The sequence below is a fragment of the Lissotriton vulgaris genome, chromosome 8 (genome assembly GCF_964263255.1).
Source record: "Lissotriton vulgaris chromosome 8, aLisVul1.2, whole genome shotgun sequence".
Lineage (NCBI taxonomy): Eukaryota > Metazoa > Chordata > Amphibia > Caudata > Salamandridae > Lissotriton > Lissotriton vulgaris.
The window spans coordinates 1283031018-1283058784 of record NC_141696.1 but is presented as its reverse complement, the minus strand read 5'-3'; the positions used below and the strand labels follow the sequence as shown (position 1 = coordinate 1283058784).

At 47.3% G+C, this 27767-nt stretch overlaps 1 protein-coding gene across 2 annotated transcripts in view; it reads right to left on the bottom strand.

Annotated features, from left to right (window-relative positions):
- CRYL1 (crystallin lambda 1) overlaps positions 1–27767 on the bottom strand; it is a 555279-nt gene that overhangs the window by 79105 nt on the left and 448407 nt on the right. The gene's annotated exons all lie outside the window — the stretch shown is intronic.

Genomic DNA, 27767 nt, shown 5'->3' with positions numbered 1-27767 from the left:
GCTAGATGAGTGTCAATATGGGTTATTAGTTGGTTTTTAGAGTATCAGTATGAGTGTCTGTATGGTTTGGTGGGGGTATTACTTACCGCATAGATGCATGAATGGGTGACTCACTGTTTGTATGTGTTTTGAAGACAGCATGTGTGCAGGACTGTATGGGTGGATGAGTGTGTGTATGGGTGTGTTAGTATTATTATGTTTGAGCTTGTAAAGCGCACTGTTACCCGGAGGTTTCCTGGCGCTGTGTAACGCTGGGGAACCCGTCCTGGCTTTCCCTGTGGGATGGTCCCTGCTGGGAGTCCCCAAGGTGGAGCCAAGCATCCCCGGCGTTGGAGGGGCTGTTGTGGAGATTAGGCAAGCTGATGCCCAGAGTTGCCGAGTGGGACCCCTGAATTAGAGTAGGCACCGAAGCGAGAATTATCGAGTCCGCTGACCAAAGTCCACGACCCTGCCGCGCCGGGAATTGAACCCTGGTCCCGGCGACTTCTGCTCCCGGGTCTGCCGCCTCTAACCAGTGAGACACACCACTCCACTGTGGTGAGTGAATCACTGTCTCAATAGTATCTTTATGAGTAACTACATATGTTTTAAACTAGTATATGTGAGTATTGATGTATATAAATGATGAATATAAGTGAGTATATGTGAGAGCGAGAGATTGTAAGAGTTCCTGTATAAATAAGTATTTGTTTCTATAAGTGATTGTTTAATAGAGTAAGTATGTGTACGATTCTGTAGAAGTAAGTGTAGTGGTCGGTGTATAGCTGTATAAGCAAGTAAATGGATGTTTGATGGTTTATTTGCATGTGTGAGTTTGTGTGTGAGTAACTCTATAGATGAGTGTCGGTGTGTAATAAGATGTATAGGTGTATGAGCACATATGATGAGTGAGTACATGTATGAGTGCCTATATAGAATTGTTAGTGAATGACTGGATGTGTATGTAGATTTTAGAATTACTGAATAGGTTGTTCTAACTGGAATTGGTATTTCCATTTTTTTTTAATTGTTGTTTCTATTTTTCAATGTGTGTATCAAGGGTTATATTACGCTATTACGCTGAGAGGAGGCCTGTCACTCTTTCACAAGGATTATGTAATCAGTGATGTCATCAGTGATGTCATTTGAGATGTCATGAGGGATGTCACTGACCATGTCATGAGTGATGTAATATGAAACGTCATCAGCAGTGCATTGCGGGCGCGCGAGTTATAGTTAACTATAACGGGGGAATTTCAATGGTTTTGTATGAGCGAAATGTCCAGCTAACTGTAACATGTGTGAAACCTATGGTTTTTCAGTAAATTTCTAAGGTTTTTTAAATGCTAATTTTTAACAATAACGTGTGTAAAACCTATGGTTTTTTCAGTGAATTTCTAAGGTTTTTTAAATGCTAATTTTTAACTATAACTTGGGTGAAACCTATGGTTTTTTCAGTGACTTTCTAAGGTTTTTTAAATGCTAATTTTTTACTATAACGTGGCTCAAACCTATGTTTTTTTCAGTGAATTTCAAAGGTTTTGTAAATGATAATTTTTAAATGTATTGTTATTTTTTTATACTGATTTACTACATTATTTTAAATTATGAGTGTCTGATTTTTTAGATATTTTATTTTTTAAATTACATTACATATTTTTTATATAAATGGAAAAATAAATGTTTTAAAAAATATTGAAATTGTAATATATATATATATTTTTTAATTTATATATATTTTATATAGCAGGCAATGATATCCTATAGAAGAAAATTCAAGTTACTGGTAAGTACAGTTACATTTACTTTTCAGGAACAGTAGTGAGCTGAAAGATGCAGCACTGAGGTCTCTCCTGAAAACAGGTGAGCAATACGGAATTCGTAGTTCGGCTGATTTTTGAGGAATTTTTTAAAGTTCCGAAACCCCACACTTAGAAGCATTTCCAAGTAAAACATGTCAAGGTTAGCCAATGGAAGGAAATTCAAATTACTGTAAGTATGGTTCCATTTACTTTTCAGGGTCGGTCCTGGGCTCAAAGATGCAGCACTGACGTCTCTCGTGATAACAGGTGACTAAATCGGAATTCGTACTTCGGCTGATTTTAGAGGAATATTTCCCTCAATAGTGAAGGAAGGGGGCGGGGTCTGAGGACACATGTGTGCAAACACGCCCTGTGGCCCGTTTTAGGTTGGGGAATATATTCCTCTCCAATCCTGAGGTCTCCTGTGAGCCAACCAGCCCATTAGGTACCTCCAGTTTGCGCCAGGGAGCTGCGTTGCAGAGAGGTGTTCAGAGGGTACTCCCCCTTTTTACAACACTCTTCAATGCAGCTCCGTGGCTCTTACTCAAGGTACCCGTTGGACTAGTTGGCCCCTAGGGGACCTCTGGATTGAAGAGGAATATAATATTCCCCAACCTAAAACACGCCACAGGGCGTGTTTGCACACATGTCACCTCAAGCCCCGCCCCCTACCTTCACCACTTTGCAAACATGCCCCGTAACGCCTTCTAAGATGGGGATTAAGTCCTCTTGCATACTGGGGGTCCCTGGGGGCCAACTAGAACACCAGGAACCTCCAGTGTGCGCCAGGGGGCTGCATTGCAAGAGGTGTAAAAAGGGACGTGGCCTCATTACACCTCTCAGGAACGCAGCCCCCTGAAGTGTTTGCAGAGGGGGAACTAATTCCCCTTGCATACTGGAGGTCCCTGTGGGCTAACTAGCCCACCAGGAACCTCCAGTATGTGCCAGGGGGCTGTGTTGCAGAGAAGTGTAATGAGGCCACGCCTCTTTTTACACCTCTATGCAAGGTAGCCCCCTCGCACGTTTGCAAAGGGGGAACTAATTCCCCTTGCATACTGGAGGTCCCTGGAGGCCGACTAGCCCACCAGGAACCTCCAGTATGCGCCAGGGTGCTGCGTTGGAGGTGTAATGAGGCCCTGCCCCTTTTTACACCTCTCTGCAACGCAGCCCCCTGGCACGTTTGAGGAGGGGGAACTAATTCCCCTTCCATATTGGGGGTCCCTGGGGGACAACTAGCCCACCAGGAACCTCCAGTATGCGCCAGGGAGAGAGGTGTAATGAGGCCACGCCCCTTTTCACAACACTCTCCAACGCAGCTCCGTGGCGCTTACTGGAGTTACCTGGTGGCCTATTTGTGTGTATTGGTGTGTGTGTGCAATCTGGCGCTGTTTGACATAGTGTCTTTTTGTTTCTCGCTAGGAAGAAGAATTATTCCTCTCCCTCCAGTGGACATCTAAGTATTCCATGTCCTGGTATATATGTAACTTTGTCAGCACATGTGTACATTTTTCACTCTTACACTTTACAAACAGTTGCAGTAGCCAATTTTGTTTATCGGTCCTGAAGAAAGCCGGGCTAGATGCCCGTATGGCTGAAACATGTCGACCATGACCATACTGTACAGCGCTAGTGGGTAGTCTTACTACCCGGCGTATTTTTTAACCATTGACACTAGGACTTCTGTTTAAACGCTCTCTGAAGTCCGGGTAGCCAATTTTAACATCACTTTTTGAGCACTGCACTTTTTTCATTAACATCACTTGGAGATATAAATCATGCTCAGTATTTCTAACATCCATTCCCGCACTGGCATTATAGAGGCGGATTCAGGATGGCATGATATATAGTTCCCACATGACGCTAACTCCACCAAATGGGTGGTCTGATGGGAATTATTTCAGCCTTCCCACATGAATGCCTGAAACATCCTACAGCCCATGTTTCACGCACCCATCACCGGTACCGCACTGGTACTGATGTAGGCACACACTTTTCTCCGACTTGATCTGCTCTTTTGTGTGTTATGTATCTTGAGTAGGGGTGTGAGCAGACAGGTCTTAAAACTTTCCCCTTGACCCTCCACATACCGTTTGTTTTTAAGTATTTAGTGCAACTGTTCAGTTGCGGGTCTATTGAATCAGGATGTAAACACAGTTTAGTTTACATCTCCTAGCTCACCCAACTCAATTGTGTGTGGGGCCCTTTTGTCTACCGCCACTAACACCCTAGAATAATACCTTCCTTATAGATAATTTCTCAAATAATACACACCTCCCGCTGGAGTGTTTGTAGGTTGATTCACCACACTAAGTGCTTCAATCACAGTCCTCATCCATCATCTCGTTGTCACCCATTATGGTTTAGTATCGAATGGGTGTTCACTCATCAGTGTGTTTTTGCCCAGTGACACTATCCCCTTTCCTGCATTAGGGTAGTGTCATATATTGACACCAGTCTGGACAAGTTTTTTCAGGCTTTCTTTGAGGAGCGTTGTCTCCCTCTTGGGCTTGGGACCGCTCATTTCCCTTTTAAAATACCAACGAGTATATTCATTTAGATTCCCCTATCCCGCTAGAAGACAGACGGTGATGTACGAGTCTCTGGGGTTTTGCGAGCGTCTGGGACTGCGCATGCGTAAGAGAGTCATGTACACGTACTCTCCACGCATGCGCGAGGAAACAGCGGTCCTCTCTCGCGGCTCTTCCGCGATTCTGTTGGAACTCGCCATTGAGCGAGGATCCCTTAAACGCGTGCATTAGCTATATGAAGCGGATGGGCGTTTTTCCAACCACCTCCACTTCCGTTCGGGTCCAGAGCCGGGGTACCGACGGTTAGGTGAGTTTTGCAGCGCCTACACGCTGTTTTTCTCAGCGTTTTTACTCGCAGTAGGTACTATGCTGAAAGGGTATCTTAACTTAAGGGAGCCTACCTGGCCCCCTACCCTTATCACATCTGTACGTTTTTTGGAGGGATGATATTATCTATTCATCATGCTTCACTGAGCAGCTCACACTGCTGTAGGGTCCCTGATACCTAGATATGAGAGTGGTGCAGGACACCATTCAATTACCTTTACACCTTGGTTGCCAAATGGCCACGGGTGGTAAACAAGTGTTTTTGTTTTCTGTTTTAGGAAAGCTAGGATAGTAGTTGCTTGATAAGTTTCTCCTAAACCACGAATCACTATACAACCACTTTTTGTGAGTAAGTCACCTGGTAGCACTTAATAATGACTAGATGTTAATTTTACAAGAGTGGAACATCGCATGACGTGTGACTTAGGCGCACTTCTTAAATTTGAGAGGGTGTTGTTGGCGGTTTTGACAATGGGGCAACTATCACACGTTCGTTGGGTTTTAAGTGTAAAACCATTGGCTTAGGCACAGTAAAGTTATGTGCTTACTGTGTCTTTTATTTTTTACACTACAGAGCGGGGCCTCATTCCCCCGAGCGGTTGCCGGGCGAGGTGAGGTCTTCACCCACACAAAGCTGGGTGAGTATCACCTTGAGGAAATGCCTCAGTGTGATTGAGCTAGTATGCTCCTATCTATGCAGAATGCAAATTATTCATGCATGTGTGCCTGCACGGTCCCGAGTTGTGTGTATTGGTGTGTGTGTGCAATCTGGCGCTGTTTGACATAGTGTCTTTTTGTTTCTCGCTAGGAAGAAGAATTATTCCTCTCCCTCCAGTGGACATCTAAGTATTCCATGTCCTGGTATATATGTAACTTTGTCAGCACATGTGTACATTTTTCACTCTTACACTTTACAAACAGTTGCAGTAGCCAATTTTGTTTATCGGTCCTGAAGAAAGCCGGGCTAGATGCCCGTATGGCTGAAACATGTCGACCATGACCATACTGTACAGCGCTAGTGGGTAGTCTTACTACCCGGCGTATTTTTTAACCATTGACACTAGGACTTCTGTTTAAACGCTCTCTGAAGTCCGGGTAGCCAATTTTAACATCACTTTTTGAGCACTGCACTTTTTTCATTAACATCACTTGGAGATATAAATCATGCTCAGTATTTCTAACATCCATTCCCGCACTGGCATTATAGAGGCGGATTCAGGATGGCATGATATATAGTTCCCACATGACGCTAACTCCACCAAATGGGTGGTCTGATGGGAATTATTTCAGCCTTCCCACATGAATGCCTGAAACATCCTACAGCCCATGTTTCACGCACCCATCACCGGTACCGCACTGGTACTGATGTAGGCACACACTTTTCTCCGACTTGATCTGCTCTTTTGTGTGTTATGTATCTTGAGTAGGGGTGTGAGCAGACAGGTCTTAAAACTTTCCCCTTGACCCTCCACATACCGTTTGTTTTTAAGTATTTAGTGCAACTGTTCAGTTGCGGGTCTATTGAATCAGGATGTAAACACAGTTTAGTTTACATCTCCTAGCTCACCCAACTCAATTGTGTGTGGGGCCCTTTTGTCTACCGCCACTAACACCCTAGAATAATACCTTCCTTATAGATAATTTCTCAAATAATACACACCTCCCGCTGGAGTGTTTGTAGGTTGATTCACCACACTAAGTGCTTCAATCACAGTCCTCATCCATCATCTCGTTGTCACCCATTATGGTTTAGTATCGAATGGGTGTTCACTCATCAGTGTGTTTTTGCCCAGTGACACTATCCCCTTTCCTGCATTAGGGTAGTGTCATATATTGACACCAGTCTGGACAAGTTTTTTCAGGCTTTCTTTGAGGAGCGTTGTCTCCCTCTTGGGCTTGGGACCGCTCATTTCCCTTTTAAAATACCAACGAGTATATTCATTTAGATTCCCCTATCCCGCTAGAAGACAGACGGTGATGTACGAGTCTCTGGGGTTTTGCGAGCGTCTGGGACTGCGCATGCGTAAGAGAGTCATGTACACGTACTCTCCACGCATGCGCGAGGAAACAGCGGTCCTCTCTCGCGGCTCTTCCGCGATTCTGTTGGAACTCGCCATTGAGCGAGGATCCCTTAAACGCGTGCATTAGCTATATGAAGCGGATGGGCGTTTTTCCAACCACCTCCACTTCCGTTCGGGTCCAGAGCCGGGGTACCGACGGTTAGGTGAGTTTTGCAGCGCCTACACGCTGTTTTTCTCGGCGTTTTTACTCGCAGTAGGTACTATGCTGAAAGGGTATCTTAACTTAAGGGAGCCTACCTGGCCCCCTACCCTTATCACATCTGTACGTTTTTTGGAGGGATGATATTATCTATTCATCATGCTTCACTGAGCAGCTCACACTGCTGTAGGGTCCATGATACCTAGATATGAGAGTGGTGCAGGACACCATTCAATTACCTTTACACCTTGGTTGCCAAATGGCCACGGGTGGTAAACAAGTGTTTTTGTTTTCTGTTTTAGGAAAGCTAGGATAGTAGTTGCTTGATAAGTTTCTCCTAAACCACGAATCACTATACAACCACTTTTTGTGAGTAAGTCACCTGGTAGCACTTAATAATGACTAGATGTTAATTTTACAAGAGTGGAACATCGCATGACGTGTGACTTAGGCGCACTTCTTAAATTTGAGAGGGTGTTGTTGGCGGTTTTGACAATGGGGCAACTATCACACATTCGTTGGGTTTTAAGTGTAAAACCATTGGCTTAGGCACAGTAAAGTTATGTGCTTACTGTGTCTTTTATTTTTTACACTACAGAGCGGGGCCTCATTCCCCCGAGCGGTTGCCGGGCGAGGTGAGGTCTTCACCCACACAAAGCTGGGTGAGTATCACCTTGAGGAAATGCCTCAGTGTGATTGAGCTAGTATGCTCCTATCTATGCAGAATGCAAATTATTCATGCATGTGTGCCTGCACGGTCCCGAGTTGTGTGTATTGGTGTGTGTGTGCAATCTGGCGCTGTTTGACATAGTGTCTTTTTGTTTCTCGCTAGGAAGAAGAATTATTCCTCTCCCTCCAGTGGACATCTAAGTATTCCATGTCCTGGTATATATGTAACTTTGTCAGCACATGTGTACATTTTTCACTCTTACACTTTACAAACAGTTGCAGTAGCCAATTTTGTTTATCGGTCCTGAAGAAAGCCGGGCTAGATGCCCGTATGGCTGAAACATGTCGACCATGACCATACTGTACAGCGCTAGTGGGTAGTCTTACTACCCGGCGTATTTTTTAACCATTGACACTAGGACTTCTGTTTAAACGCTCTCTGAAGTCCGGGTAGCCAATTTTAACATCACTTTTTGAGCACTGCACTTTTTTCATTAACATCACTTGGAGATATAAATCATGCTCAGTATTTCTAACATCCATTCCCGCACTGGCATTATAGAGGCGGATTCAGGATGGCATGATATATAGTTCCCACATGACGCTAACTCCACCAAATGGGTGGTCTGATGGGAATTATTTCAGCCTTCCCACATGAATGCCTGAAACATCCTACAGCCCATGTTTCACGCACCCATCACCGGTACCGCACTGGTACTGATGTAGGCACACACTTTTCTCCGACTTGATCTGCTCTTTTGTGTGTTATAGGCCTATTTGGGCCCCCAGTATTCAAGGGGAATGACTTCCCCCTCTGCAAAGGCCCCAGGGGGTGTGTTTGCAGAGTGGTGCAGGGAGGGGGTGGGGCTTGAAATGAGTTGCACCACTCTGCAAACACGCCCCCTGGCGCGTTGGCAGAGGGGGAACTAATCCCCTTTGAATACTGGGGGTCCCGGGGGCCAAATAGCCCACCAGGAACCTCCAGTATGCGCCAGGGGGCTGCGTTGCACAGAAGTGTAAAAAGGGGCGTGGCCTCTTTACACGTCTCTGCAAGGCAGCCCCCTGGCGCATACTGGAGGTTACTGACCCCCTAGGCCTGCTTAGGGGGTCCCACAAGGACCCCCCCAAAATGTTTTTTTATCCTGGGATACGCGTAGGGCACGCATACCATGCCGATCCAAAAGAAAAACATGAAGGCACCACTCTGCAAACGCACCCCCTGGCGCCTATGCAGAGGGCAAAATAATTCCCCTTGATTACTGGGGGTCCCGGGTGGCCAAGTAGCCCACCAGGAACCTCCAGTATGCGCCAGGGGTCTACCTTGCAGAGATGTGTAAAGAGGCTACGCCCCTTTTTACACCTCTCTGCACCGCATCCCCCTGGTGCATACTGGAGGTTCCTGGTGGGCTAGTTGGCCCCCAGGGACCCCCAGTATTCAAGGGGAATTAGTTCCCCCTCTGCAAACGCGCCAGGAGGCTGCCTTGCAGAGATGTGTACAGAGACCACGCCCCTTTTACACCTCTCTGCAACGCAGCCCCCTGGCGTGTTTGCAGAGGGGGAACTAATTTCCCTTGAATACTGGGGTTCCTGGGGGCCAACTAGCACTCTTGCCTGTACTTCAGGCCGAAAAGCTGTAGCCTTAAGCCGGCCCTGCCTCCTTAAGACTGCAGCACCTGCGAGCTGTCTGAAACCCGTAGAGGAAATATCAATTGCACAGTCTATAATTTCAGAGGATATTTCCTCTCCCTCTTGCACGATCTTATGGGCTTCAGCCCTGGAGGATTCCGGAAGTAGGTCAACCAAAGCTGCGATCTCTGACCACATCTGACGTCATATCGTCTTTCCAATGCTATCCAGGCGGCGACCCTCCTGATCCGGTGGCGAAGTTAACGGAGTTGCCGGGTTACACAACCTCTTTTGGGCGGCTTGTGTAATGACAGAGTCAGCCTTTGGTTGTGACACAAGGCATGCCAGTGAATTTGCAGGTGCCTTATACTGCTTGTCAAGGCGCGGAAGCACGGCCGGGATGGAGTTAGGCCGATCCATTAGTTTAAGTCCCTCCTGCCATATAAAGTCGATTATTGAAATGGTATGCACTTGTTTCAAAGGCTGATCTTTGAAGTCATAAAGGAAACAGTCTTGTTGTTTGACGTCCATGGGTAAATGAAAATGCTTCGCGGCTCTCACCATCAAGTTGTGGAAACCCCCAATGTCCACTGGGGGAGAAGCCAGGGGAGAAGCAGAAGGAGGAGACGGGGTCTGGGCCCGATAGTTGTCCCAATCTGCAAGGACAGCATCGTCGTCCTGGTCCGTATCATTGCGGACGTCATCATCATCAGTATCAGGATCAGGAAGAACTGGTGATCATGGCTGAGCAAGAGGAAGTGGCTCTTGTGCTGGAGGAGGCAGAGTAGGAGAATTCTGCGCAGAAGTTGGGAATCGACAATTATAATCGTCTAACATGTGCTGAAGGTTCGATATCAAAGACACCGGTATTTGCGCCATAGGAACCTCGTGGTCAACATCCAGCTGGTCATCATGAACTGGGAAGAATGAACCCTTGTCATCATTGTCCTCATCCTCATAGTCCTGCTATTTTATATTGTGCTCCGAAGGACTTGCTGCAGGACGAAAGGTGTCATCAACATAAGACCCATCCGAAGATTCCTCCTCTGCAGAAGCAAAGAGTTGAGCAGGGGGGTCAGAACCACCTTTAAGAGGACTCAAAACCAGTGGAGCGGGACGTTTTACAATAGAAGCCGTCACCACAGTAAAGGTAGTTGCAGTTGCCAGAGAATAGTGTCCCGTCGACGAGCTCATGGTCGAAACCGTCGTAGAGGGATTTGCCAGTGTAGACCAAGGCGTCGACGAAGAAGCGGAAGCCGTCGATGAAGCCAGGACTTTTCCCGTCGACGGTGCGGCCGTCGCCGACGAGGTCTTCTTCATCGTCGACAGAGCTGTCGACGAGGAGGTGGTCGTCGGCGAGGAACTCGACGTCGATGAGGCTACCGTCGACGAAGGTGGTACCGTCGACAAAGGTGGTACCATCGACGAGCAAAGCGTCGACGAAGCCTTCGTCGACTAATGCTTCTTTGGCACGGTCGTCGACGAGACGGATTTCTTTGCCGTCAACGAGATCTTCACAATGGAGGTTATGGGCCTAACCTCTTGGTTCGTCGTCGACGATGCGGACGTTGTTGTCGTCGTCTTCGTCGACATAGAGCATGTTGTCGTCATCCTAGGCACAACGTCGACGGATCTTGTCGTCGTTGAAGGGCGTGTCGACGAGCTCGTCGACGAGCTGGCACTCATTTTGGACGACGAGGGCACAGATTGGGACTGCGACGCCAGAGAACCAGGTCCCATAGGCGTAGAGGCCGGCAGATCCCTTGGGGAGACAGACTTTGGAGCATCCACAAACTTCTTCCTTTTTAGAAAAGGTGAAGGCATCTCAGTCTCCGACCCACGTTTAAGAGAGGTCTTGGAATGGTAGGAAGACACACTCTCCACATCAGACATAGGATTGTCGGAAGTCTTCAACTTCTGTCGCCACAGAAGGAGACGGGGCTCTTTATCTTTTAGGGTCTTTGAAGAAAAAGTTCTGCAAAACTTGCAGTTCCTCACCTCATGGTCCGGGTACAGGCAATAGATGCACTTTTTATGAGGGTCCTAATGGAACAGGCAAAGTTTTCCACAGGCAGAACAAGGCCTGAATAAAGATTTCTTTGTTAAAGACATTGTAGAAGAAGATGAAAAGGTTTGAAGATTGAAGAAACTGAGCAGAGCTCAGGGAGACTCCCTTCACACGACGTGCAGTAGAGAATCTGAGGGCTTGAGCTTCTGATGAGAAGGTTCTAGAGGGTGCTGCAGCCTGATTGGCTGGAATGTGGACCATTATTATGACATGGATATGTTGCTAAAGTGAATTCTCCCTTTAGGCCCCTATGGGCCTATGTTGTTCTATGGTACTTTTACATTTCTTCTTTATGTCTATTTATATATATTATATTTATATGTATATGTATATTTATGATGTTATATATATAATTACTACTATTTTATGTACCGCGGGACTCCCACTTCGACGACGGGGAATTATTCAAGCATGTGAATCTATAAAAGACACCCTAATACTGGAGAAACAATAATTCTGCACTCTTTCAGAGGGTGTCAGCAATTTCAAAGCTTGCATGAGCCACCAACATTTGTGCACCATATACATGCAGTGGAAGGGTTGTACACCATGCCTTTGGAAGACAAACAACTTCTAGCCGGACTCAACAGTAAAGCACATGTCTGTGATAATCACTGTAATTCAAAGCCAACTGGGATGCAATGACATATTCTAAGACAGAGAATTCCCATACGGAGATATGATGTCATCAGGTGGATTTCACTGCACAAAGAGACACCAAAGAAAGGACATTATAGAGTCTATTAGTTTTACCATTGCCACACATTGGAGCTTGAAAGACAGTGCAAAATAGTCACGCTTTTAGGTTTTATTTCAGAACCACAGGGCCACTTTAACTGTGGTATTGTTTTGTGATTTTCTGAGTGTTTTAAAATAAACATACGTTAATGTCTTTTGAGTAAAAAAAATATAGGTACTTCAGAAAAAAATGTGTTTTTTGGTGTCCAAGCTTCAATATTTCACTGCTCCCAAACCTCTGTCTGGCTAAAGGCCAAGTGCAGCAGGGTTGGCTGCAAGTTCCGGTCTGCAGCCAGGCCATTTGTCCATCTTGCTGTGCAGCCATCCATCCCTGTGTTAAGCCTTCAGCTGTAACAGCAGGGGTTATCAGCAAGTACCAACTAGATTCTATGCCCAATCCCTCTTGCACGTGCTTGGCCGCCATTTGCAATGCAGGTTTTCATATGGGCAACCCAAAGTGGGTGGTGACCTCGTCATAGGTAACAGACCCAACCTTCATGTGGCCAACTCCTCCTGGTCCTCGCCTTCAGCATTGCACAATGCATGCTTACCAGAGCACAGCTAAAGCCCTGATGCGCCCTGCCCTCAGCCAGGCCCGCACCCAACCTTTCTATGAATCCACACCTTGATTCACATGGACATCAGCCGTGCACATTGTGCCAAGGCTACTGGGTCTGAACTGTGACGAGGCAGTGGGTCCAGTTTTCTGTGCACCCTATCACTGTTGCACGCCAACTCTAGTGTGTGTAGAAGGGACTGGTCACGATGTTTGGTCCACAACCCATTGTGCTCCCAGTGTCGACTGCACACACCCTTTCTCTATGCACAGCTAATTCTGGCCATAAATCCAAGCCACTGCACCCAACTCACATGCACCTAACCTCTCACTATGCAAGTCCTTCGACAGAAGAGAGAGACAGTGGTTGCACTAGTCATTGCGCCAGCCCCACCCGTCCTACCCAACCCACCTATGCATGGACTTTGCCCTTGTGCAGTGAGCTCCAGTCACATGCCGTGTGCTATTACCAGAGGGCCCAGCATATAGCAAGACCCTCCACCCCAACACTTTATTCGAAATGTGTGCAGGATTTGCTAGTCTACAGCCAGAAACAAATATTTAAAAAGTTTGTTAATATTGAAAATTGCAGATCTGCGGACTTGGATTTGCAAATTTGAAACGTCTACTCGTAGGATCTTTAAATGTGTGGGTGCAACTGTGAGTCATGCAAGAATAACATGGGCTTTTCAATGTTGGGGGTCCGGAACCGCCCCTCAGGAATATAGAAAATGCACTCACTGTACAAGCGGTTGTGCACATGATGTTCTCACAGATTCGGTGCAAAATGATCACGTGCTCAATAGGAATGTTAAGATCATAGGGAATTCTTCACATTTGTCAAGAAAATTGTTACTTAACTTGGTCAGTTTTCATTATGTGGACCCAAGTGAGTAAAATATACATCCAAGTTAGTACATGCATATTACAAATGGATGAGGTTGGTGCAGACGTTAGCTGGCACAGCTCACCCCACTACAATGTACTCATCTACACATGTAACGAATGCATCCTTGTGTAACGCAACTGGTGCACATGTTAAGTGCTCTGATACCTTCGGGTCTAGTTTGCGCTGTAAAAAACTCAACAACAAAGAAGATGGTCCCATTCTAAGTACAGTTTTTCTTCCCTAGCTAAGGCAAAGACCGCAGCCCTATAATTTTCAGTCACCACGTGAAATAATTTAATAGGAGCCAGAATAAATCATTTAAATTAGCTTCACTAATTTTAATTTATATTAAAAGCCGGCTAGTTTCTTTGCCTATCGTTTTTCTATCTTAAGAGGTCGTAGTTGACCTCATTTGATGTGTTGGCTGCCGACTGCCTGGCAACCTTGGCAGTGCTTCCAGCACTGGTTAACTGGCAGCAAAGTGGCATTTCTGTCGGTAATCATTTAATTACAGGCAGTGGTGCACCCCACCCATCGGAACCCGCGGCTTGTGCTTAGGTATCCTGGCATTCATCCTCAGATCTCAAAGTAAAAGACACATCCTGATACAGATTTCCTACAAACGTGCCTTGGATACTGAAAGCCACGTGCACAATCCACGTGGAAGCAGAAGGCAGGCATCTGCTATGGTTGGCGTTAGACGTGCAAGTGATTTCCTTTTCCAAACGTAGGGGCATAATGGACTTGGAACTGAATCTTAGGACATTGAAGCACATTAAGACCTGAGGAAATTGTAAGGGAAGCCCTACAAGGACAGTAAACAAAGAGGTATAAAATATAGTCATCTGATAGGGCAGGTTATAAACTGAGGTTGGGTCACCAAGATTGGTTAGAAATATGAATAAAATATACTAGATAGGAAGACACTGCTTGCGATAAAACAGAGGCGATTTCAACAACACTTGCTGAATTTAGGAAATGATAAAGCGGAGGACACCTTGACTAAGTCTATCGCCGATGCAGACACAAAATTTCTCAGTGATTATAAATTGACAATCATCATCTGACACACTGAACTAATTCATGTATTTGGTAGTTCATATTGAACATTTAAAATTTGTGGAGGTCTTAATAGTCCAGATCAGACCAGAATGAAAACACAACCTCTAATACTTTCAGTGGTGAAACTAAATTGTGAGTGCTCCCTAATGAGGGTCCACGGTGCTGGAGACCTTCAGCAGAATCTAGGAGATTGCTGGTTATTCTTTGTAAATAGCATGAATTCGGTCTTGGTGTGGTTGAGCTTCAGGTAGGTGCCGGACATCCAGGTCCGGATTAGATGTAGGCAATGTTAAAGTTGTTGAAAGTCGGAAGCAGAGGCTTTCAAGTAAAGGTGTATAGTCGACTTATTACTATATTTGAATTTCGTTACCAGTGAGTAGAGCTCCGAGGGACCCCATGTGGATACTGACGAGGACAGTGGACATGATTGAATTTCTGGAATCTCGAGAGTGTCAAGGTAAGGCACTAGGGTCCCTGGGTAAAAGGCAATTATGTCTCATGGCTGCGCTTTGACCAGAAAGGTGTGGATTTCTTTTTTGGGGGGAAATCTTTTTATTTACATTGCTCATCTCATCATACAATGCAGGACAATTATCATAATGCATGTGGTAGAACTGCGACTGAAAATACAACAAAGGATCTCCAATGATCTCCAAAGACACCGGTAGGGCAAACAACTGTTGACCTCACGGTCCCACCCCTCTCCTCATTTCCCTGTATTTCCTCCATGGTCCCCATATTTTCCTCAATTTCTTGGTACATCCCCTGCTTTTGTAAATAGTTTCTTCAGCCCTTTGACACCAGCCCAAGTCACACACCCACTGGTCCCACCGCGAAGGTGTCCGTGATCCCCAGACACTTGCTATGATCCTTTTGTCCACCCCTGCCGCCAGTGCCAGACAGATCGCCTTACGTCTAGTCCAGTCCGAGTCCTGTTTAATCATGAGGAGTAGCCACCTGGGCCCCAGTGGTACCGGCAAGCCCACCACAGCCGACATCTTGACCACCACCCTAGACCAAAAAGGCACTATCTCCAGGTATTCCCATAGTATATGGTAAAAAGTGCTTCCTCCCGGCATCCCCATGCACATAGGGCCGACCGATTTCTCCCCCAGGCGTATAGGTGAGTGCGGGGATAGTATTCCCGATGCAGGATTTTGAGTTGCACTAAGCGGAACCTACAACGAATTGCTATCTCTCGTGGGCTTTGTAAGGCGTCCTGCCAGTCGTCGTCCTCTAGATCGCCTATGTCCCTCACCCACCGCGCCCACAGTGACGTCAGTGGGTCCGGCATATTGTTTATCAGTTTTCGATATATCGTGGAGGTTGGTTTCTCAGCGATCGGGTCCAGGAGCAACCTATCTTCCATAGGGGAATACATTGGGATGGACGTGCCACTTTTAACGTAAGCCTGCAAGGCATGGGAAAGGCGCAAGTAGTGATAATATTGTGAGTTGTGGAGATTATATTCCATTTTAATAAAGGCAAAGGATCGAAGGGCACCCCCCTTCAGACATCTCCCAAATATTCTACACCTATAAGCTTCCACCCCCGGAACCCCGTCAAACGAGTCACTTCAGGTAAGCAGTCTCCATGCCATAGGGGGGTTCTTCCAGTCAGAGAGCCCGCCCTGCCCAAAAACCTATTTGCCTCCCACCAGCATTGGACCACCACTCCCATGTGGGAGTCTTTTCCTGGCCTCCGAGCATAGAGCAGCGGCTCGCAATTCCCATCAGGCATAAGCAGACGGTCTACTCCATAGGCCGGTTCCGACCGATCAGTGTACACCCAGTCGTTTACTACCTGCAACTGTGAGGCCCAATAGAACAGCCTGACTTCGGGAGAGCCAGACCCCCATCGTTTACACTCCTCGTCAGCTTGTGCAATACTATTCTAGGGTTGCCCCTCTCCCACAGGAGTGTCCGCTGAGCGTGTGCTATTTGTGTAAAGATCCCATTTGGGATTGGGAATGGCATATTTTGCAGAATGTATAGCAGCCGAGCATCTTGAACATGGCTGCTCTGCCCATGAGGGAGAGAGGCAGCGATCTCCAATGGTTCTCGTCGGTCCTAAGGCGAGCTAATTGAGATTCCAGGTTTCTGCCGTGGAACTCCACCCTATCTCTCGTTATGTAGACCCCTAGGTATTTAAAGCCGTCCAGGGCAACGGAAGCAGGACATCTAGATGGAATCCGTGGGGGAGGACCAGAGAGCGGAAACATACTGACTTTGCCCAGTTAATGGTATAGCCTGAATAGCTACCGAAGAGTTCGAAAAGGTGTAGGGCCTGTGCAATTGAGTGGTCCGGCCTGGCCATGTAGAGCACAATGTCATCAGCGTACAGGGAAATACGCTCCTCCCATTCGCAGTTTAACGCCAGGCCCCAAAACAACCTATTCCTCCTAATCCAGTGAGCCAGTGGCTCCAAAGCCAGAGCGAATGGAAGGGGGGACAGAGGGCACCCCTGTCTCGTGCCCCGCCGCAGAGAAAAGACCCCGGACACAGTGCCATTAACTCTCACCCTTGCCACCAGCTTCTCATACAAGAGTCACACCCAGATGCAGAACATTGGTCCTAGCCCCAGGCGCTGGAGCACCATGAATAAATAGGGCCATTCGATAAGGTCAAAAGCCATTGAGGCGTCCAGCGCCATCAAAGCTGTTGGAGTGGTCCCCACATCTTCCTCCATATTTAACACCCCGTATAGGCGGCGTAGATTGTGACAGGTGCTCCTGCACAGCATAAACCCGGACTGTCAACATGCACCAAGTCTGGCAGAACCGATAGTAGCCTATCCACCAGGGCTTTAGCCCAAAACTTTGCCTCCATATTGATGAGTGAGATTGGGCGGTAGGACGAACACTGGTCAGCCGGCTTCCCCGGTTTATGGATCACCAAGATCGTGGCTGCTCTTTGGTCAGGCGGCAGACAACCCTCATCTTCGGCCTCAAGATACATCTAGAGGAGAGGGCCGATGACGATATTGGTCTTCCGCTTGTAGAGCTCCACCGAGAGCCCGTTTGGTCCCTGAACCTTCTCAGACTGGAGGCAGTTGAGAGCCTCGCCTATTTCTTCCCCGATAAGGTCTACCTCCAGACGGTCACTTTGCTCTTGGGATAAGGTGGGTAGCGTGAAATCGCGCAGGAATTCTGTGCAGTCCTGCTCGGACTGAGTGCAGCCCAGGGTACAGACCCACTCATAATAGGATGAAGGCTTCCGCTATGTCTGCGCTATTTAAGGCTAAAGAGCCGAGCCGGCCCGGTCGCGTATCTTGGCCACCCATGACCGCTCCCTGTTCCGGAACTCGAGCCACGCCAGCAGTTTGAGAGCTTTATCCCCAACGTCGTAGATTTGGTGTTGGGTGGCAATGGAGTAAGCGCGCGCTTCGCTCTACGCCAGAGCCTGGAGCTCCCTCTGCTTAAGAGCCAGTGTATGACGGAGATCGTCCGTCGGTGTTGCGCCAACTTCTTGTTCCATCCTCCCTATCTCCCCCTTCATCTGACTGATCCGGAGCGTCTCTTTTTTCTTTTGAGCCCCAATCAGGGCTTGGGCCTGCCCCGTCAGAACGGTTTTGTAAGCCTTCCAGAGCGTGACACTGGACTCCAAAGAACCCCTATTCTCTTCAAAGTACAACTGTGAACTCTCTCGAGCTTGTCACGTATGGTGTCATCACGGATATGCCATGGATCTATCCTCGGGAAGGAGGCTCTGTTCGTCACTGGACCCAGGGGCGTAACCCCAACCGCGGAGTGGTCAGAAATTCCCCGAGCAAGGATGTGAGCCTCGGTGACGGCGCCCAACTGATCAATCCGTGCAAAGAAATGGTCCAGTCTGGATAAGGACCCATGCCTAGCCAAATAAAGTGTATATTGCCGTTGCATGGGGTGATGTTGCGCCAAATGTCCCCACCCGACCGGTCCCAATCTGCGTCCATCACAGCGTTTACATCCCCGCTCAGAAGAAGGGTACCCCAGGGAAGATCAGTCAAGAAGGACCCCAGGCATGAGTATGTTGAAGAGTGGAGACCAGGCGGGATGTAGCAAGAACCCAGAGCTATGGTTCACCCCTCCCATCTACCAGCTGTCGCTACCATGTGCCGGAAACTACAAGTCGCAGGGTGTTCCGAATTAGAATGCCCATCCCCAAAATCCTGACATAAAGCCAGAGTCGACTACCATTTTGTACCCACATCCATCAAGGGCCTTGCATCTGTTCCCATGCAAATGTGTCTCCTGGAGCAGGACCACATCTGGGGAATGCTGTTTTAAATACTGTAGCACCAACATGCGCTTGATCTTGTCGCCCAACCCATTTACATTGCAAGTCCAAATGTTAATGCATGCCTGATACCCCATCTTGGACCTCTGACCGCCCCCTCACCGGACAAGAGATGCCCCATTGTATCCCGGACTTGCAACCCCCACATGCGAAAGTGCTGTAGGGAGAATGAGCATAACGTACCCCCAACCCATCACTAACCCCCCAGCCAACTCCCCCCACCCTGCCTCCCTGCTCGGTGTGTCCCCAACCTCCCACCTTTCAAAGAAGCAGAGTGCCTGTCGACACATCCACCCCAGATCAAACCTGAAAAGGAAACATGATCTTCCAGTCAGCAAAAGACGCCATACATGGCTGTCGTAATTCTGACCCATTAAGATGAAAATAGTTGAGCAAGCCACAAGCAACTCTACGGCCCCACCTCCCCTCCCCTCCCCTCAATCTGCAACAACTCGACCGCAGAAAAGTCACGGCTAAGAGACCAAACCTAACTGAACAGAGAACCCAGTGTCAAATGTCTCGTGGCATCCAAGGGCGCCTTCGTGCCGTCGCCAGGCTCAAGGCCCCCCAATGGTCGTTCTGACACTCAGGGCGAAAGTCACACAGTGCACATTGTCATCCCTTGTTACCTGGACCCATTCTTAACACTTCCCTGGCTGTCAGCAGCGTGTGTTTCCATCCCCGTCACTTCTCGCCCTGGTGGGCGCTGCTTGGCTCGGCGCAGGCCTCCAGTTCTACCAGCCATCCCTCCAGCCAATCACTGGCTTCCTCTGGAGACTCAAATAAGTAAGACTTGCCACAATCCAGAATCTTTAGGCAGGCTAGAAAGAGCATCATATACTTCACCCCTTGCTCAGAGAGAGCCCTTTTTACCCCTTCAAAGGACCGCCTCTGCCGCTGGACTTGAAGGGTGAAGTTCGGGAAGAACCGGATGGTGGCATTGTCGAGCTGGAGATCTCCGGCTACCCTCAACACCTGCAGTATAGCATCACGGTTGCGGTAGTTCAAGATCCGGACGATGATAGTGCGCGGAGTGGCCCCTGGCTCAGTTTTCCCCCCAGCGCGCAATGGGCCCTTTCGACCGAGAAGAAATTGGACAGCCGCTTCGGCTTCAGATGGTTGAGGATCAAGTCCTTCACAAACCAGTCCGTGGACGGACCCTCCATACCTTCTGGGACCCCCACTATGCGAATGCTGTTGCGCCTTGCCTACCCCTCCTGGTCTTCAAGGCGGGCATAGATATCAGTTTGGTTCTTCGTTAGTGCGGCCACCTGCTCCACCAGTCTTTTCGTCTTAGATTGGAGACTACCAATCCCTGTCTCCGCCACCTTCTCAGACATCTTTCGGAAGTCGGCACGTAAGAGGTGGACCTACTCAGTCACAGAGTCCAGTTTGGGCTCCAGGGGGCTGCACAACTCTCTGATGGCCACCATGATGTCCTTAAGCGAAGGGTCTGGGTCGTTATCCGCTGGCTCCCTGTGCTGTCTACCACCTGGACGGCCATAATCCCTACCCATGGCCACCCTGTCTTTATTGATGTGATTGGATTGGCCATGCCCCAACGGTCTGTTACGGCCCATGTCATGTTGGGTAGACCCTTGTATGGCTAAGTGCGCCTGTCACCACCGGGGACAGCGCCAGGCAAGGACGGGTAAGTGTTAATCCCTGCCGGTCAGGGCCGACCCCCTCGGCTCCTCTGAGGGGTAGCACTGTCGCACCACACACCGTACCCTGTGGACCCTTCACTCATCCCAGGCGCGATGGTGTGCCTGTGATGGGTGCTCCCAGTACACTCGTCCCAGCAGCCCTGCCGTCTCTAACCAGGCCCCCGCTGCTAGACGTGCGGCAGACACCAGCCACTCACTCCAGTCTGGATTCAGCCATTAAAGTTGGACTGTCTTGGTCCTGCCTGACAGTTGCCCGCTCACCTTCACTCCTGTCTCAGGGCCTTCGCTGGGGAGAACGCCACTCGTAGGCCTCGCAGGCGGGGGTACACTTCAGCACTCGCCGCTCTAGCGGTTGTTGTCTCCACAGCCGGCGCACACTGTCCAGCACTGGTCTATGAAAGGCGCTCGATCCGCAGCACCGCCAACTCTCACAGGGGCCAGAAGGATACGCAGGCAGCGTATGTTCCGTAAGGCGAGCCACCCCTCTTGCCGACTTGCAGGGCTCCCGCTACTGGACATACGGCAGGCACCAGCCGCTTGCTGCAGTCCGGATTAAGCCATTGAAGTCGGACCGTCCCGGTCCTGCCTGACAGTCACCCGCTCACCTCTACCCCTGTCCTGGGGCCCACGCTGCAGTGAACGCCACTCTCAGGCCTCGCAGGCAGGGGTAAATCTCAGCGCTCGCCACCCTGACGGTTGTTAACTCCGCAGCCGGCTCACTCTGACGAATGCCGGTCCCTGGAAGGCGCTTGATCCGCAGCGCCGCCGCCAACTCTCCCAGGGGCTGAAAGGAAGCGCCGCTATCAAGATCCTCTGCCTATTCTGGGCCGGGGCACCACTATCGGCAGCCTCCTAGCAGGGGGGCGCCATTTTAAAAAGCCGGCCGGCCGGGACGGACCCTCAGAAATTAACATTGGAGTGCCCCGGGGAGGTCACCTCTGGGGTCAGACGGTCCGCACCATCTCCCGAAGTCTTCTGACGTCATCAGCTACCGTGGTTGTTCAGGATTGTACCGGATTTGTGCGATTTAAAGCAGACCGCTAGCGCAGCTCACCTAGTGTGTGGCCATCTTCGGTGGCTGAAAGCCACGCCCCCCAAAAGGTGTGGATTTCTGACTTGCATTCTTTTGTCCCTGCTGGAAAAATCGGTCGTGCTCAATTTATGCACTGTTTACTCCACCTTACAGTACTCTCACCTGCATCCCTCTGTTTGAATGTATAGTACTGGATCTGTAAAGCTCTTACCACTGATATTTGTCTTTTTCAGGGTACAATATGCAGGTGATATGATCCTTTAGTCCACTCAACTTGGGACACACTGCTGCTCTCCCCCACAGTTTGAAGGGCATACAAGATAAATCCCATTTTACAATTAGTATATACCCCCCAGTACCTTTTCTCCTTTTCTGTGGTGGGCTATGGCTCATGTCTTCTCACAAACAAAAACAGCAAAAGCAGGAAAGCCTGTTATGTGTTCTTTCATCAATTGATCTTTTTGCATTTGTTACCTGAGTGGGACGGGTATGCTAAGACGTGGGTCCCGTGCTCTCCATGCCACTGGATTCAAGCTATCCTGGCTGATGAGGGCTGAAAGCCCCAAACCGGTCCTAGGATGCTTGTTTCCTGTCCAGGGAGGACCTGGCCTGGCAGTTCGGGCTGGATTGTTCCCATTGGGCACAGGGTCAAGATTGATTTACATATGGCTGGGTCCAAACTGGAATGGCATGGTGAGCAAATAAACGATGGATTTAGGCCCAGATCTCTGTACTTGGGTGAATGTATGTCATTGTTCTACATTCTGTCCATCAATTGTTCTTTTTGCATTTGTCACCCGGGGACGCACATCACTTCACACTGTCCTGTCCTGATCATAAAAAGCATTAAAGAACAAGTGCCCATGACACATGACGTGAACAAGCGAATATGTACCATCTTGGTATGGGCTGCATTTAGGAGAAAACCCATAGCAAAATTGGGGTTGTGTGCGCATATGTCAGGACAGGGGTATTTCTATGCCAATGGCAATCATAGAAGCATTAGCAAAGCTACATATCAGCCTTTAAGGATGAAGACCTACTGACCTTGCCAATGCTAGCTTCTACTACTGAGGGCCCCCTAAAGTCATAGAGTCTGAGTGTGGCTGGAAGATTCTTCTCTCATTCTGTTGAAGTAGATGAAACGAGCAGCCATTTACCACTGCTCTCCTATGGCAAAACTAGCTAATTACTGCACCATATCCCATGAGTGTGATAACAAGCTACTCAAATGGCACAAGTGAAGACCATAGTATGCATCTTAGCCAATGTATCACGTTGTGGTTCCAGCCACAAATAGTCTCTAGCTAGGGAGTGATGTTTCGTATACTCTCTCAGACTTTGTAGTGTACTCCTGAGTTTTTTAGGCGTCTCTGGTTGTCTGCAGCTAGAGGAGGTGCATTTATTTATTTTATTTTATTTGAACATCTTTTAAAGTGCACAAATACCCACAGGTGCCTCAGCGCTATGTGCTGCTCAAGGTAAGGTTTAGAATGGAAAATAACCTGTTACTCGAAAAGCCAAAAAAAGGCTTGAAATTGTTAGTATCATCCAGTTGGTGGAATCCCGGTGGCATTTCTGTGATTCTCTTGGTGACCTCACTCTTGTACCCAAGTTCTGCTTTTACATTTTCCATGTAGTTCTCTAGAATTTGAATAGATTTTTACCGCCTATTAGTTTAAGCTGTGCCTGGTTTGCCCCTAAGTTTGGGAACTCATGTGAGTTCAACTTGTGGGTGTCCTTAACCCTTTCGATGCTGATGACGGAACGGTTCCGTCATCAGCGTCGGTTGAGCTGTGCTGATGACGGAACCGTTCCGTCATGACCCCACCCGCGCAAGGCGGAGTCAGCATGGGCGGGGAATTCGCGCCGCACGGATGCGGTTAACATGAAATCTGCCTTCACTAGATATTTTGTGGAGAGGTACATGTTCTCAACTGTGTTTTTCCATAGGCTGTGTTAGGAGGCTTCTTGCAGTAGGTCAGCTTGCACTGCTGAAAAAATTGCTTGCCCCTGACATGCTCTCCCAACCTTACTGATTGTGCATTTGATATCTGCAGTTCAGTCCATTTGATGTCAGGAGCTATGCTCTCACTTAAAATTGTGGCAATAATACAGGGAGGCACATTTCCTTGTGTTGTGAAAGGTGAGGCCTTAATAATCTTGGGCCATTTGTTGAGGAGAGTTTATGCCTCTCACAGTGAGTCCTTTCTATTACTCCATTTGTGTTATCTTTGACTCCCCATATTTAACTGACTTAAGATTGATGATCAAATGTGGGTTTGGCATTCTCCAGGTTACATGATTCTCTCTTTTCTCTAGATGGAGAAGATCCAGGATTGTCTCACTAACTGGAACTTGTTCCACTGTCCCCTATATTAGGGATCCTTGTCCTTTGTTCTCCTTCTAGAAATAGAACACGGGTTGACTCACAGTTGTTTAAAGGAGCATATGTCACCTTTTCTTTGGCTTTTGTGGCTTAGTGGTCATCGCGGATGATTAAAGTTACCTACTGACTTTGGCTCGTAAGGTCATAATTCTAACTGCGTGGGCGTCAGTGTTCTAAGCTAAAAACTGTTAACTTGTCCAAGTAATACAAAACTTGACACCTTTATCTGGATTTCTGTCCAAGCCTTGGATTGAGAACAGCATCCTCTGATAGCTCAGTCTTGCTAGATGTCTACACTCTTTTGTTTGGGATTTGGGGGTCTTGTGGTTTTGCTCTGATTTCTGTGTGAGCATATTCTCAATTATTAAGAACTGATGAAAAAGTTGGAAAGGTGGAAAGCTGGCAATGGCCAAATTCCTTACCAGTCCAAGTTTTCCACATCAGAGGCCTTGCACTGCCGTCCCCTGAGTCCCACTGCAACAACAACTACAATGCTTATCTACAAGAGTTGCGGGGTGTGTGGCTTATGCATCAGAAAATACATATGTAGTTGATGCTTTTATGCTCAAAATTCAGTGGTATAAAGACAAGTGAAATATGAAAACTATTTAATAATTTCCTAATAATTATTGAAACTATTTGACAGAGCCCAATGAAATATTGGTTTCTTCATCATGGTGAAAGCAAAGGGGAGAGGATGTAGCCTTACAGCTAGTGTGGTAGACTTCGGACCTGGGGAACCGGGTTCGAGTCTCGGCAACGACGCTCAACATACTGTGATTCTTGGCAAATCGCTTAATCTCCCTGTGCTTAACAAAAATGAATGTGTTCGTCTGTAACAAAACTGGTGCTCATGTAAAGCGATCTGATACCCGATGTCTCGGGTCTAGTTCGCGCTATATAAAACTCTAAAAAAAAAAAGAAAAGCTGCTCAGCATAGCCTTACTGTTGTCCATTGTGGATTCAACATTCTATTCATGGAAGAAAAAAAAACTTGAACGCTCCTATTGCAGTCCAGACACAATTTGTTTTAAAACAAAGCAAAAGTTATTAGTGTTCTAAAACTCTCCATTCAAACTACATAACTAAGTACTACATAAGTAGGTACTAAACTTGTTTCTCATATTCTTTCTACAGACAACTAAACAGTATAGCCAAGTATTGCCTAGTACAGGGCGCCAAACAGTAGCTCGTGAGCTACTGCAGCTCTCCAGCTAACTTTCAGTAGCTCACCTGTGTGCAGCCTAGCTTATTAAATTAGAAAGCTTTTGCTTGGTTGAATTAATATACATAGAACAAAATTGAAATTATACAACACTAATAATATTAGTAGCTCTCAATGTGTTTCATTGAACATAAGTAGCTTCCAGTACAGAAAAGGTTGGAGACTCCTGTTAATGTCACTTACTGTTTACAACAAATATTTCCGTGTTTAAAAAACACCCATTCAAGCTAACTTTCATTAAATTAACATGAACTTTTAGAAATACATAAAGGGTAAGTGCATTATGGTCTTGTTTTGCCAGCTCTATGTCTGGTGCGATTTGAAAACTAATTGGACACCAACCCTGTCGTTTATGATGTCACCAACTCTTAGGCCTTAAATATGAGTTGTGCAGAGCAGATTTATCGCATGTTTTTGGGTTAAACCTGCTACCCACAATTACGATGTAGTGTTATAACCGCACCTGGTAACACTTGGTGCAGCAATAAAATTCCTATCACAAGTAGCAGTTGGGGCATGCAGATGTGCATAATTATTATCATCAGAAACCACCTGCTTAGAAGAAGTAGTGAATCATTAAGATTGTTATAAAATATACTACAAAAACATATTGTTTAATGTGCTTGAAGACGCCACAAATTAATTTTTAATTAGTTATGAAGTTTGTAAAGATTTTTATTTTTTTTATCCTTAACACACAAACACAGTCATCCAGGAAGTCAAACACACCAGCCTCAACTAAATCATTACAACTGAAAAAACATAATATATATATTGTGCAAACAACAACTTCTCTTTTTAATTCTTCAACCCAGCACCATGGCTGAAGCACCGGCTCTGCGTCACTTCTGTCTCGGAGAGCTTAATTTTATAGTTCTACAGCTACAAGGGCAGCAACAGGTCAAAGTGCACAAGTACCCAATAGGTGTAGAAGCAGGCCTACAATGATAAGGAGGTGTCTCAGTCCTTTAAATATATCCAGAGAATATGTTCTTACAAAGCATCACTATGAGAAGGACATGGGTTCCCAAACTCCAGCTTGCAGCACAATACACTCTTTTCTGTACTGACAATGAAATAGTGAATTTGAAGGATTATGCGTTTGCCGGATTCACTAACATTGTAGGAGCCCTTGGCAATACTCACGTGGTACTTATACCACCCAGTGCAGTAGAACATATTTCAGAAATAGGAAGATGCAGCATACCATAAATGAATAAGTGCCCATTTGCCAGGATCTGTACATTATTCTATGATCTTAAGAAATAGCCAGATTCAATATAGCATGGCAAGATATCACTCACTAAGGCGAATGTTGTTAGGTGAGCAGGGCCGGACTGGGAACCAGAACCGGAATTGCCCGGTGCCCTCCACGGCCAGTCCGGGCCTGTAGGTGAGTATAACTTCACATAGAATTACTGATTTTTCAATTGAAGGAATGCTTCAGCATATTATATGTACAATATTTTTAATATTGACTTTTCTGCTTTATCCCAATGTAGGTGACACTGCTCATCCATTATTTGAATGGTTTAGAACACCAATTCATGACCTCATCACTCATTCTCAACGTATACATAAAGAGGCACGCTTTAGGACAAGAAACGTAACTGAGCATGCATTTGGACTTTTAAAGGCTTGCTTTCGATGTCTCCATTATAGTCGTAGGGTGCATTTGCATATAAACCGAAGAGAATTAGTAAGATTGCTGCATGCGGGGTAATGTGGCTATGCATCGAAGTGTCTCCATACCAGAAACTCCACCCTGCCAGAAGATAGCTCAAGTGATGAAGATGGTAATAAAGATTATGTACAGTCGCTTCAGCAATTAGAGATTAACTTGTCAAAGTTACTTTTTATGTTTATAACATATACTTTTAGGTTTAAAGCATTTTTATTAAGACAAAAGAATACGGGGAAAGGGAGAAGGAGGTTAGGGTTACATACAGTACAATAAAAGGAAAAAAAGCGCAATATCAGGAGCGTTGTCGAGGAACAGTTCGTCAGTCCAGAGGAGAAGCATTGGTAGATGAAAAGATAAAAAAGGCAACTTATATCTCCATTCTGAGCATGTCCAGCACCCCAAATCTGAGCAGAGAAAGCAATGAGAGTAACCCAGAAAAGCGCAACCCAACCCCTCCCGGAACCCCTGCCCCAAGAAAAAGGGAACAACTCCCCAACTCCCCCCAACCCCCCGTCCAATGGCCCACTACCAATACTACCCGCCCCAAAGGCGCACCCCCCCCATCCAGAACCCGCCCCCCACTTAACCTATTCTGCCGGAGTCACCAGCGGCGTCAGCCTCAGAAGCCTAAGGTACCTCGGGCAGGTGAGCTCCCTGAACTCGGAGGTTAGTAGCGCAAGGAAGGGTTGCCACAGCTCATCGAATTGGTCTATCTCCCCCGCCACCGTGAGCGACAGCTTCTCCATCCCCAACACGTGCCAGAGTCTATGTAACCAACCCGTAATGGAGGGGACAGTGGTGGTGCGCCAATGGATAAGAATATTCTGGACCGCAGACCCCAATGCAATTGCAATCTGCCTGCCCCTGCGGGACTTCAGTGGATACATCAGGCCATTAGGGAGGCCCAGCAAGACATACGCCGGGAAGCGCGGGAGCTCGATTTCAAAGTGCTTATCCACCTCATCCAGAACCTCCCTCCAATAGGCGGCCAGCAAGGGACAATCCCAAAGAATATGTGAGAGGGTCCC